Source organism: Arachis ipaensis, chromosome B10, assembly GCF_000816755.2.
Source record: "Arachis ipaensis cultivar K30076 chromosome B10, Araip1.1, whole genome shotgun sequence".
Lineage (NCBI taxonomy): Eukaryota > Viridiplantae > Streptophyta > Magnoliopsida > Fabales > Fabaceae > Arachis > Arachis ipaensis.
The window spans coordinates 2,620,740-2,633,246 of record NC_029794.2 but is presented as its reverse complement, the minus strand read 5'-3'; positions in this window follow the sequence as shown (position 1 = coordinate 2,633,246).

Sequence of the window (12,507 nt, the reverse complement as noted above, 5' to 3'; positions counted from 1 at the left end):
CAAAATTATTTGTCTATTAAATAAAAAATATATAAAATAAATTATATATATATATATGACAAATTTTTTTAAAAAAAAATCTTATGGGTCAACATGTAATTTTTTGATATTTTTTTTAAAATTTTTTAGACTTATCAACATTTAAGTTGTCTATACGTCACTTCTCAAAATATTATGATTTCACAAGTTATAATATGTGGGGTAAATCACCTTTATAAACCATTTACAAACCAATTTTATGTATATCCCCCAAAATAAAAAAGGCTACGTGCATGTCTCAATTTACATATCTATGTAAACCAAATTTATGGAGTTCAAAATATGTGTTTTCGTAGTAACGTACAGTGCCGAGTTATATCTTCGGATTGTAACAGTCATATCACTACTAAATCGAATGAAGGTGATTCGATTTACAATGAGCTGGATTGCTACTAAGTGAGTATAAATTGAACCTTATTGCTTCGATTTAGCATGGACATATAAATCGAAATGTATAGATTCGATTTAGTAGGAGATGACATAATTCGAATTCTTTGAATTCAATTTACTTTCGAATCACAATGTCAAGTAATTCAAATCCTATAGATTTGATTTACTACTTATTACGCTAATTCGAATTCATTAAATTCGATTTATATAGAAATGTAAATGGAGATAATCAGGTAATGTTTTTGAGTTTGGGAGATTCAAATAATTTTGGGGTGGCTTTGATTTATCAACGTAAATTAACCTAATATATAATATTATTTATTGTTATATATATAAAAAATGTGACTTATTTATGCATTGTTTGGATTAGAAGAATTTGTAGGAAAATAATGCCGGAGAAGAAAATGGACAAAAAAATCAATTTTTCATTGTTTGGATCAACAAAGAAATTGAATGGAAAACATAAAAGTATATGTGGAGCTCACGTAAATTTTTTCTCTTTAAAGTTGCGAAAAAAACTGATGCAGAAGTGCAAACATGGGTAAAAATATAAAGTTACCATTTGAATTATAATTTATATATAATATATAAAAATATTAATATAATTCTACTCTATTATAATTTTTTCTCATCTTACTTTTCCTTCCATCTAAGCAAAAAAATTTTTTTTTCTCTATTTTCTTTTCATTCATTTTTTCTTCATCTAAACAACACATACAAAAATATACTTTTCTTTCCATTTTCTTTCCTCTCATTTTCTTTCTTTCCATTGTCTTTCCTCTAATTTTCCATCTTATATCCAAACAATATCTTAGTGTTTATCCATTTATTTTCTATTAATATTGTTATAACAAAGATATATGTGACTTTATAAAAATGATATAACCTTAACTTTGATTATCTGAGAATTTATTGAGTAGTTAGAATAGCTCCACGTCACGAACCAATGAATGCTTGCAATAGGGATAATCACAAAAACAGCCGAAACGGGTATTTGCAGGGATTACTCGCATTTGGGGACTAGATGGGAACTCGTGAAATCCTCACGACCTGCCAAAATCCGTCGGGTTGGCCTGCATGACCCCTCCAAAAGGTGGGTTGGGCTGAAAATTTAAAACTGTCAATCTTAAAAAGCCTACCTACCCCACACCGCCTAATCCATGGGATTTGGCGGGTTTCGGCGGGACAGGGCAGGCTTTCCCGCTGGGCCAAGCTTTTATTTTGTCAGGACCATTTTTTTACAAATTTTTATGATGTTATTGATCTACAAGAGGACGAAGATGATAATTAAAGATATTCTAAGTTATATTTTGGATTACGTTTTATATTTGATTGATTATAAACTTGAAGATGTTTAATTATATATTTTGGATAATATTTATTTTGCTTTGGACAATGTTGATTTTATTATTTCGTTTCAATAAATTTGGTTTATAATTATATTTATTACATATTTATAATTATAAAGACTTTAATGTGTGTGAATTTAAAAATTAGAATTTTTTTATACTTTTAGAAATTATAAATTTATTAAAATTGTTGTGAAATTATTTATATTATTTCATATTTAATGGTTTATAAGTAAAAGGAGAACCCACCAGCGTACCATTAGGCAGGGCGGCAGAGAAATTCAGGACCGCTTACTAGGCGAGACAGGGCAGGCCAGCCCACCAGATGGCGGGCTTTTTGTAAGACAGGGCAGGCTTTTCTGTTTGTCACCCTAATGGGGACATGAACATAAGTACCTGCCCTATAGAATTTATTAAATATACGCGAATATAAAATTATTAATTTATCCTAATTTATATATACATAAATCCATTTCTTGAATTGAGTATCCCTAATTTCTGCCTCTAATTCAAATTCTTCCTTTTTCTTCCAGACTCATTCTCTGCCTCGATCATCTCTCTCTCTAACTCACTTTCTCTACCTCTCAAGTCCGTCACTATGTTGCTCAGTATCGTCCCAAAAGTTTTCAAAGAATACTCGTAGATACCCGAGGAGATCTGTGTTCCCTAAAAGGTAATAAATAGGAACTTGCAATGACAGAGAAGGAACGGGGCATTTTTTTAAATAGGAGTGAGGGATGGAAAGGAGGCTTCTCACGCTCCCCTGAGTACTCATTACCATATCTAACTAGCAACAGGATCCAATCTGAACCGATTTAAGAAGGGACGCGTGGACTTCATTTGCATTGGGCATTTAAGGTAGTGAACCTAAGTCGGATTTGGGATCCTAACAATGGATTTTAGTTGATCTTGCTTGCATTGAGGTCTTATTAGGCCTAAATATATCTTGGATTAATATTTTAAATCATTGTTATAGCAAATACTATACTATTTAATGTTATAACACTTAGTATATATAAAAGTTGGATATATTTATAAGATATTTTTAATTCAAATTAAAAAAAATTAATTATCTCTTTTTTAATTTTAAATATTATTTTCTAATGTAACGAAAAAGTAAAAATAACAATAATTACTCACATAATTAAAATAGATAATATATACATGACACTATATAAATTAATTTTAAGATAAGAAATTACTTTGTACCTCATATATATTATAAAATAGTATGGTCATTTGCTATTTTTTAATGGTAAATATTGTCAAATAAAATAGTGTAAGAAATTAGAAAAAAATGTATTTACAAGTTTAGAAAATATTAATTTATTTTTCAATAGAATAAATTATATATTGAATAACAAAAGTTGTTATTGGTTTCTCTTCACACTAACTAATACTCAACAATGGTGTTTCGATACACTATATTGCCAAAAAATATTAATTGATCGATCTAATAACTTTTGTAATGACATAAGTTTATGAATTTGAAAATGTAGAAATCATTTCATAAAATGTGAAGTTTTAACAAGTAATAATGCTGATTATATTATTTTGACTTCAAGAATGAATATAATACCAACAAATAAAATTATCCCAAGTAAATTTCAACAAAACAAAAGTCCATAAGTATTGCTATTAATGGAAAATTAATCTATTTTAAAGACAAATACAATTTTTTTCTACGGATTTCCTAACTCGGCAAGTTGATAACTAATTCACCACATATTGATGCTCTATTTATTAAGGGTCTGTTGCTAACTAATGGATTGTTATACACACAAAACGATATTCGAACTCTAAATACTTGCTCAAACGGACAAATGAGATGACCATTCACCCAATCCAAATTGATTAAAACAAATATTAGTTATTTTTAATATTTTTAAGTTATAAAATATTTATAATAATAATAATTACTATAGATATTTTTCATTTAAATTTTAATGAAAATTTTTTATATAATTTTATGTATTATCCCGTGTAGGACACGGGAACATATACTAGTTTAATTAGTATTTGAGGTTTCAATTGAATAATAATAGATAAGAGTTTTTTGTTTTAACTTTTTAAAAATATTTTACTAAATAGTGATTGGTTGATTTTAATCTTTTGCCAAATCATTAAAATTGCTGAGGTGGCATCATTAACAAAGAAAAGATAGCTTAAATTCATTGTGAAGAAAGTTGGTATTAGCCTTTATATATTATAAATAGATAGATTAAATCGTTTATCTAATACAATCTAAACCAAAAACCGATTAAAATTGTATTTAATTGAATCTAATTTGATTTTATTTTTGACAAACTAATTATTTAAATTAGATTTTAGATCTATTTATTAAAACCGCTCATATTGTAGTGACAAGTACCGGACAAGTTGTTGAATAAATAGTATTCAACTATTCATGGCCTTCATCAATTTAAATATTTGATCTCTGATAAACCCCATTTTTTGGTTTATCTTGTGCTTAATTGAGTAGATTTTATCCACTATTCTCACACTTATTCATAGAATTCGCATGTTTTATATTTTCCTTCCTAATTTTGTGCTATGATTGAAAACATGCTTCTTTGGCCTTAAATTTGCTATGTTTAATCCTCTCTTATTACCATTCGATGCCGTGATATGTTTGTTAAGTGTTTTCAGGGTTTATAGGGCAGGAATGGCTTAGAGGATGGAAAGGAAGCATGCAAAAGTGTAAGGAATATAAGAAATTGAAGGAATTGCTAAGCTGTCAAGCCTGACCTCTTCATACTAAATCGATCATAACTTGAGCTACAAAGGTCCGAATGAGGCGGTTCTAGTTGCGTTGGAAAGCTAACATCCGGATCTTCAAAATGATATGCAATTTGCCATAGTTGCCATGCAGTTAGGTGACGCGTACGTGTGACCTTACGAAAGTTCAGTGACGCGTGACAAAGCCACGTGCTGCACGTATCAGAAAACGCTGGGGGTGATTTCTGGGCCCCTTTTTGGCCCAGTTCCAAGTTTAAAAACACAGAACAGAGGCTGCAGAGTGGGAGAATCATGGATTCATGAATTCATTCATATAATATTAGGTTTTAGATGTAGTTTTTTAGAGAGAGAGGCTCTCTCCTCTCTCAAGGTTTTAGATCTTAGTTTTATTCCTTTTCAATTTCAGAATTCTATCTTGTTTTAATTTAGTTTCTCTTCTATTTTTAATTGTTCTAGTATTCTAGTTTATTTATTTTCTTTGTTGATTACTTTATGTTGCCATTTTGGTTTATGAATTCTCATGTTAGATTTGATTTCCCTTTTTATGCAATTTGAGGTATTTCATGTTTATTGCTTCTTCTATTATTTGTTATCATTGATTTTGCAATTGTTGATGTCAGATTTTACATTCTCTTATTGCTTTTCTATGCTTTCATTTTGCGCCCACCAAGTGTTTGATAAAATGCTTGGCTGGATTTTAATTTAGCTTTTTATGTTCTTAGCTTGGATTGAGTAATTAGAGACTCTTGAATTGTCAAAGGCTCTTGTTGGTTTATGATTGAAACTTGCTAGTTGACTATGAGCTTCATTAACGCTAGTCTTTGACTAGGACTTGTGAACTTAAGTTAACTTTACTCACTTGAATTTTCTTCATTGTTAGAGGTTAACTAAGTGAAAGTAAAAGGCAATTACCATCACAAGTGACTATGATAATGGGGATAGGACTTCTAATTATCAATCCTTGCTAGGACTTTTCCTTAGTTGTTATTTTATTTCCTTATTATTTTACTTTCTTGTTCCTTATTTCAAAACCCAAAAAGATACAATCTCATAACCAATTATAATTACACTTCCCTGCAATTCCTTGAGAGACGACTCGAGGTTTAATACTTCGGTTATTTTTATTGGGTTTACTTTAGTGACAAACAAATTAAATTTGATTGAGGTTTAATTGTCGGTTTAGATCTATGCTTACAACGTGATTACTTTTGTGAAATTCTTTACCGACAATTTTTCCCTCATTAATTTTTCCACCACCTCTATATACACCATGTCAGTATCCATCAATCCAAGAGTCTTATGATCTTACTTATGATATCCAAGCGGAACAAGAGTCAAGGGATCATCTCAAGGAAACACTGGATCAACTTCAAGCAACCATTCATCAATTAGAGCAAGTAGAAAGTCGAAAAGCACACGAAACTCTCATGGCTAAAAAATCTCAACTTGAGAACAAGGGATTGAAGTGTGTTGTGCAACAAGTAGAAAAGATGGAGAGTGTTGAACCACCGCATCCTTATTATGATGAACCACCTTCCTATCATGAACCTTTTCTCCCAATCAATGAACCCTCATATCCACCCCAATCTTCAATGCATGACACTATTGGTGTTCTTCTTCAAGGGCAAAGAGAGATGCAAAGGGAGGTACTAGAATTCACGGCTGCCTTGACCGAGGTAGTAAATCAATTAGCTTCCCAATATTTGGACACTCAAGAAATCTCCATGGCTACATGTGCAGAATCTAATGAAGAACGAAGCATGAATGAGACACTAAAAACTCTGGTGGACAGTGAGGAACGTGACTTTGTATTGGAACAAGTGGAGGAAGCCGTAATAGTTGAAGAGGAAGAAGTAGTTGAAGACTTAGGAGATGCTGAACCTCCATGGGAGTCTAGAGTTGTAGAGTAGCCCTCCAAGAAGCTTGAAATTGATGTCAAAGAGGCTAGTGCACAACCTCCATGGCATATTCTCTATGAAGAATTGGATGGAATAGATCAAGAAGCAAGTCCCCTTGGTGATGATGATCATGAATCAAGTCTTCCTAGTGATGAATCTGCATCCGCAAATGACCTCCTTGGGTATGAAGAACCTTCTCTGATTGAGTCTGAGAATGATGTGGAAGCGGAAGTCCTTCGGCAAGGTTGGACGGGAGTTGAACATGCTTTGTCAAGATCGTTGGAGACTTCTCTACCTAGGTTGCCATCTACTCTTCATTCGAGTGGGTAAGACTTATCTCTATTCGCTTTACTGTCCCACTTGAGTATGGTATTCTTGAAACCAATGGTCAACTTAGGAAGCTTTGTGGCATTAAGCGTAAGAGAAGAATGCTTAGTGGTTGGAGTTGCAAATCAAGACTCATCAAGGTTGAAACCTCAAGAGTTAGATCCAAAGGTTGGCCTAGTGATCAATTGCTGGGATCTAAGAGACCAGTTTGCTATTGCATTGAGAATTCGACTTGCTGGCCACCCGGTTGGAATGATGATGAGCAACTTACAAACGGGTGTAGGAACAAGATTTGGGATCCAGGCATTGATAAACACCGATTTCGTGGTTTATTTTGTGCTTATTTTGAGGGATTTATTCACCTTTTCCCACATTTATTCAATGAAATAGCATGGTTTCGTGATTCTCCCTTGAATTGTGCTTAAATGTAAAAGCATGTTTTTTTAGGCCTTAAATTGGCAATTTTAATTCATTTTAATTCCATTCGATGCCTTGATGTGTTTGTTAAGTAATTTCAGGTCCATAAGGTAAGTATTGGATGGAAGAAATGAGGAGAAAAGCATGCTAAGAGGAGAATGCATGAAGAAACAAAGATTTGGAGTGCACCAATGGACGCGCACGCGTACAAGGCGCGCACGCGCAAAAGCGGTTTTCCACAAGGACGCGCACGCGTACATGCCGCTTCCGCGCGGATGGGGATTTGCCAATCGACGCGCACGCGCACTTGGCGCGCGCGCGCCGATACTCTTACTTGGCCCACTTAAAGGCAAATCACTGGGGGCGATTTCTGAACAACCCAGGCCCAAATCCAACTTGTTTCTGAGTGTATTTCATGCAGAATTGAAGTTCAAGCAAGGGGGAGCACTTAGTTTAGCCAACATGAGCCTTTAGTTAGTTTTCTAGAGAGAGAAGCTCCCTCTTCTCTCTAGAATTAGGTTAGGTTAATTTCCATCTTAGATCTAGGTTTAATTCATGCTTTGATTTACTTTTCCTTTACAATTTCTTGTTCCTCTACTCTTTCTCTCTTTAATTTTGTATTTCATTCTTGTAATTGCCTACTTTGTTGTTGATGCACTTTTTCTTCTTCTATTTTCCTTCAATGCAATTTATGATTCATGTTCCTTTCTTGTTGATTTGGATTTGTTGTTGTTTAATTCATTGCAATTGAGTAGTGTAGATTTACATTCCTTGCAATTTTACCATGCTTTTCTTTTATGCCTACCAAGTGTTTGATAAAATGCTTGGTAGGATGTTAGAGTAGATTTTGAGCATTCTTGGCTTGGAAAGAGTAATTGGGCAATCTTGAGTCATGAAAACCCAACTTGTGTTGGCGATCTAGAGTTCTTAGCTAGTATTGTTTCCATTGACGCTAATCTTTTGCTAATTTAATTAGTAAGTTGGTTAGGACTTTTGGATTGAGATTAGCTAGTCTCATTAGACTTTCTCCCTATTTGTTGGAGTTGACGTAATGAGATAAATTCTTGTTTATTATTGTGACATGATTGGTTAATCTTGTTTGACATTCTCCCTATTTGTTGGAGTTAACTAAATAAGATGAACTAATCATGCATGACTAGGATAGAAAACCTATGATCTCAATCCATTGCCATGAATGTCTCTTTTTATTAATTGTTTTCTTTAATTACTTGTTTGACTTACTTTTTCTTGTCATTTATTTTCTTACCTCATATCAACCAAAACCCCCCTATACCCCTCATAGCCAATAATTATACACTTCATTGCAACTCTTCGTGAGACGACCCGGAGTCCAAATACTCCGGTTATAAATTCATTTGGGGTTTGTTACTAGTGACAACACCAAAATTTTTGCTTGAGAGGACTATTGTTGGTTTAGAGACTATACTTTACAACGAGCTTTCATTTGTGAAATTCTAGACCACACAAAAGTCCGATCATCAAAATGGCGCCGTTGCCGAGGAGTTGCAATGGTGTTATGTTATTGGTTATTGTATATATGTGAATAGTGTGAATATGTTTGCTTTTGTTAGCTCTTGCTAGTTTTTAGGATTTGGTTTTCTTTATCTCTTATTTGATTTTATTTTTATTTTCTCTTGCTATCATGGATTCTCACTTTGGCTATGAGTTTGGTTCAAACTATGTTGTAGGAAATGGAAGCTTCAACGAGGATGTGCATCAAGGATTTGGAGATCAAATGTGGGAGGAGCCTCAAGCTTATGAACAATTTTCATGGCAACAACCTCCACCAATGTACTATGAAGAAGAGTCATTCTATGATGCATATCAATCCAATGGCTATGGTGAATCCCCTTGTGACTTTTAAGAACCACCACCATATGCCTATGAGCCATATCCTCAACATAGCCCTCCACCATACTCACATGCCTCATACCACCATTCACCTCCATATGATCCTAACCCATACCCACCATACCAACCACCATATGAACCACATCTAGAACCACCACCTTTTCAATACCAATACTCCCATGAACCACAAAGACCACACACACCACCTCAAGAATTTCACCAATATGAACCACCTTCCGACTATAATACCTTTCCCTCAAACAATGAACCCTCTCTTCCACCACAACCCTCCGATGAAGCCTTTATGCTAGAATTAAGGGATCTTGAATCTCACATCTTAAGGCAACACGAGGAGGATGAAAAGAAGTTTGCGGAGCTAAGAGCTAAGATGGCTATCATGGTAGAAGACGTTAGCAACATAGTCTCATCTTGCCTAAGCCTATGCGATCAAGGCACTCCTATTGTTGAATGTGGAGAAGCACTGAAGGAGCTTGGTGAGGGAGTGAACTTGAAGCTCCAAGGTGAAGAAGAGGAGTCAAAGCAAGAAGAGGAACAAGAGGAGAAGGTAGAGATTATTGAACAAGAGGAAGTAGTGGTTGGAACCTTAGGACATGTTGAGTACATAGAGGAATCACAAATTGAAGAGCCTTCTTCCATGGAGTTTGAAGTTGATGTTGAGGAGGAGAGTGCACAACCTCCAAGGCACAATGTGATTGAAGAATTGGAAGAAGTGTCCCAAGAAATAGGTCCTCCTATTTATGACGATTTCGAGTCAACATGTGATCCTTGTGAGCTTGAAGAAACCTTCCCCACTCTACTTGGAATTGATGATGAGGTAGATTTCACTCAACCTCCTATTTATGATTTGAGTGATGGGGAAGAGCTAGAAGACATTGGTGAAGAAGAATGTGAACTTGAGGGAGCTTGGCAAGAGGTAGAGCTTGAAGAACCTTGCTAAGTGGTGGAAGCCTTCCAAAAAGGATGGACGGGAGTGGAGCATGCATTGTCAAGATCGTTGGGAACTCCTCCACCTAGGTTGTCATCCAATCCTTCATTTGAGTGGGTAAAACTTCCAACTTTTAGCTTTATTATCCCACTTGAATTTGGTTTGCTTGAGACGGATGGCCAACTTAGGGCGCTTTGCGGAATTAAGCGTAAGAGGAGGATGTTTGGTGGTTGGCATTGTAAGTTAAGGCTCATTATGGTTGGAAGCTCAAAATTGAGGAGCATGGATTGGTGTAGTACTCAATTGAATGGGTCTAGGAGGATAGTTTGGTGCTTCTATGAGAATTCATCTCTCTTGCGACCCGGAGGAGATCACCATGATCAACTCAAAGATGGGTGTGAAAACAAAGTGTGGGATCCCGGATCACACAAGGAAAATCAACTTTGGGAGCCTATGGTTTGTGAAGAACTCCATCAAAGTTTGGAGTTATTATCTTTGAATGATGTAGCACAATGGAAGTCCAAGCATTGGTGGATGTTCAAGGATGGATTCAAGCACAAGCCACCTTGATAGGAGCTCCCCATAAGTCCAACTTAAGGACAATAAACAAAAGTGCTAGGTGGGAGACAACCCACCATGGTAAACTCTTTTCATTTTCTCTTTTGTAAATATTGGTAATTTAGGTTTAATTTCATGTTTTGTTTGATTAGTTGTGTTTAATTGGGAGTCTAGTAGGTTAAATAAGGTTTTATGATGTTTTGGTAGCTGTTCGGAGGCTTGGAATGCTTGGTTTGGTGCAAAAACATAGAAAAATTTTTGAAAAACAGAGCACCATCCACGCGCACGCGCACTCCATGCGTACGCATGCCTAAGCAATTTCAACCATCCACGCGCCCGCGCCATGTATGCGTACGCGTGGATTGAGCCTTTTTCACCCTCCATACATTTTCCCGAGAATTGTGCCTGGAGTGTGCCAACTTTGTGCCCAAAGGCACGCATACGCGCACCTTGCGCGGGCGCGCCACTCTCGAAATAACTCACCGACGCGCAGGCGTGCCGTACGTGTCCGCGTCGCTTCCATTTCATCAATCCACGCTTACGCGCACATGACGCGCACGCGTGGATTGCCCTGTTTCACTCACCTTCTTTTCTTCTCTCCTTTCCATTTCTTTCCTTCTTCTCTCTTCTCTTCTTTTCTTTCCACCCTTCAATCATCATCCAATACTACCAAGCATCATCCATAACCATTTCTTTTAGTTAGTTAGTTAGTTTAATTTTTGTTTTCCATTATAAGTGTTGGATTACTAATCTTGTTTACTGTTTACTGCTGCTTACTATTAATAGGATGTTAGTTTAACATCATTGTTATTAATTGTCATTATTGGATTTCTTTGTTGAGGTTATATTTGGTTACTTGGTCCTGAACTTTTCATGCTTAATATTTTTGAATACCAAGTACTTGTTACATTGCCTTCATGTATCTTAACTCTTTTGAATTGCATGTTTTGGCCACCATGCATTCATTATCTATTGTTAGGTAATTGTATATTATCAATGCATTTTTTAGGATGCTTGTTCTAATTGATCATCACCTATTTCATGCATTGAGATTGTGGAATTGTGAAATTGGATCGGGAGCTTACCTAGTGACGTATTTTTGAGCTTTTCAAGCTTTGTGGACCATGCTTGCTATGTGAAATGATTTTTGACTTCTATGTCCTTTTCCTAAGTTCCATAGCATCCATGTGCTCCACCTCTATGTCACTTAGGTGTTTCAACAACTTTAATAGGTGTCATTGATTGTGGTGTAAGTTTCATATGCCAATATGTTCATCAAGTTTACTTACACATCAATCAATGCCCATTCATTATCCAATTTCACAATTGCTTGATTTTTACTTGAATGCTTTTATGCTTCTTCACTACTTGTTTGGTTGCCTTAACCTACAAATCTTTTAAAGTATCTCAAGCACACTAGAATGAGTGAAGTGCATGTTTTCTTTTGTGTAATCGTGACATAACTTTTTGTACTAATGTGTATGTGTTCTAAACCATGCGCAATTTTAGAACCCACACACTTAGTTTTCATCAATGCCACGCCAATTCACTCACTCAATTCTAGTGATTTACCTCATTCCAACAATTCACGCTTCCTTGCTTTTGTATATTCTCATCTTACGGTGTTTATTTTGTTTTTTCATGATTGATGCACCATAAGCAAAAATGGAAGCGAAAGGAAGAACACGCAGCAACCAGTTGACCTACCAGCTGAAGGTAGCAACTAGGAAAGTCGCCGTACCCCCTTGCTCATTTAGTACACCGAGGACGGTGCAAACTTTTAAGTGTGGGGAGGTCGTCCGACCACTCGGTGTTTTTGGGTAACAAATTTCTAATCCAACACTTTTGCATTTCCTTTTAGGATTTTTAGTTGCACTTTCCTATTTTGCATATGTATATATTAAACTTAGTCAAAATCATGATATTTTCCAAGGATTTTATCTTTAGGGCACCCCAATTGATTGAAAAAATT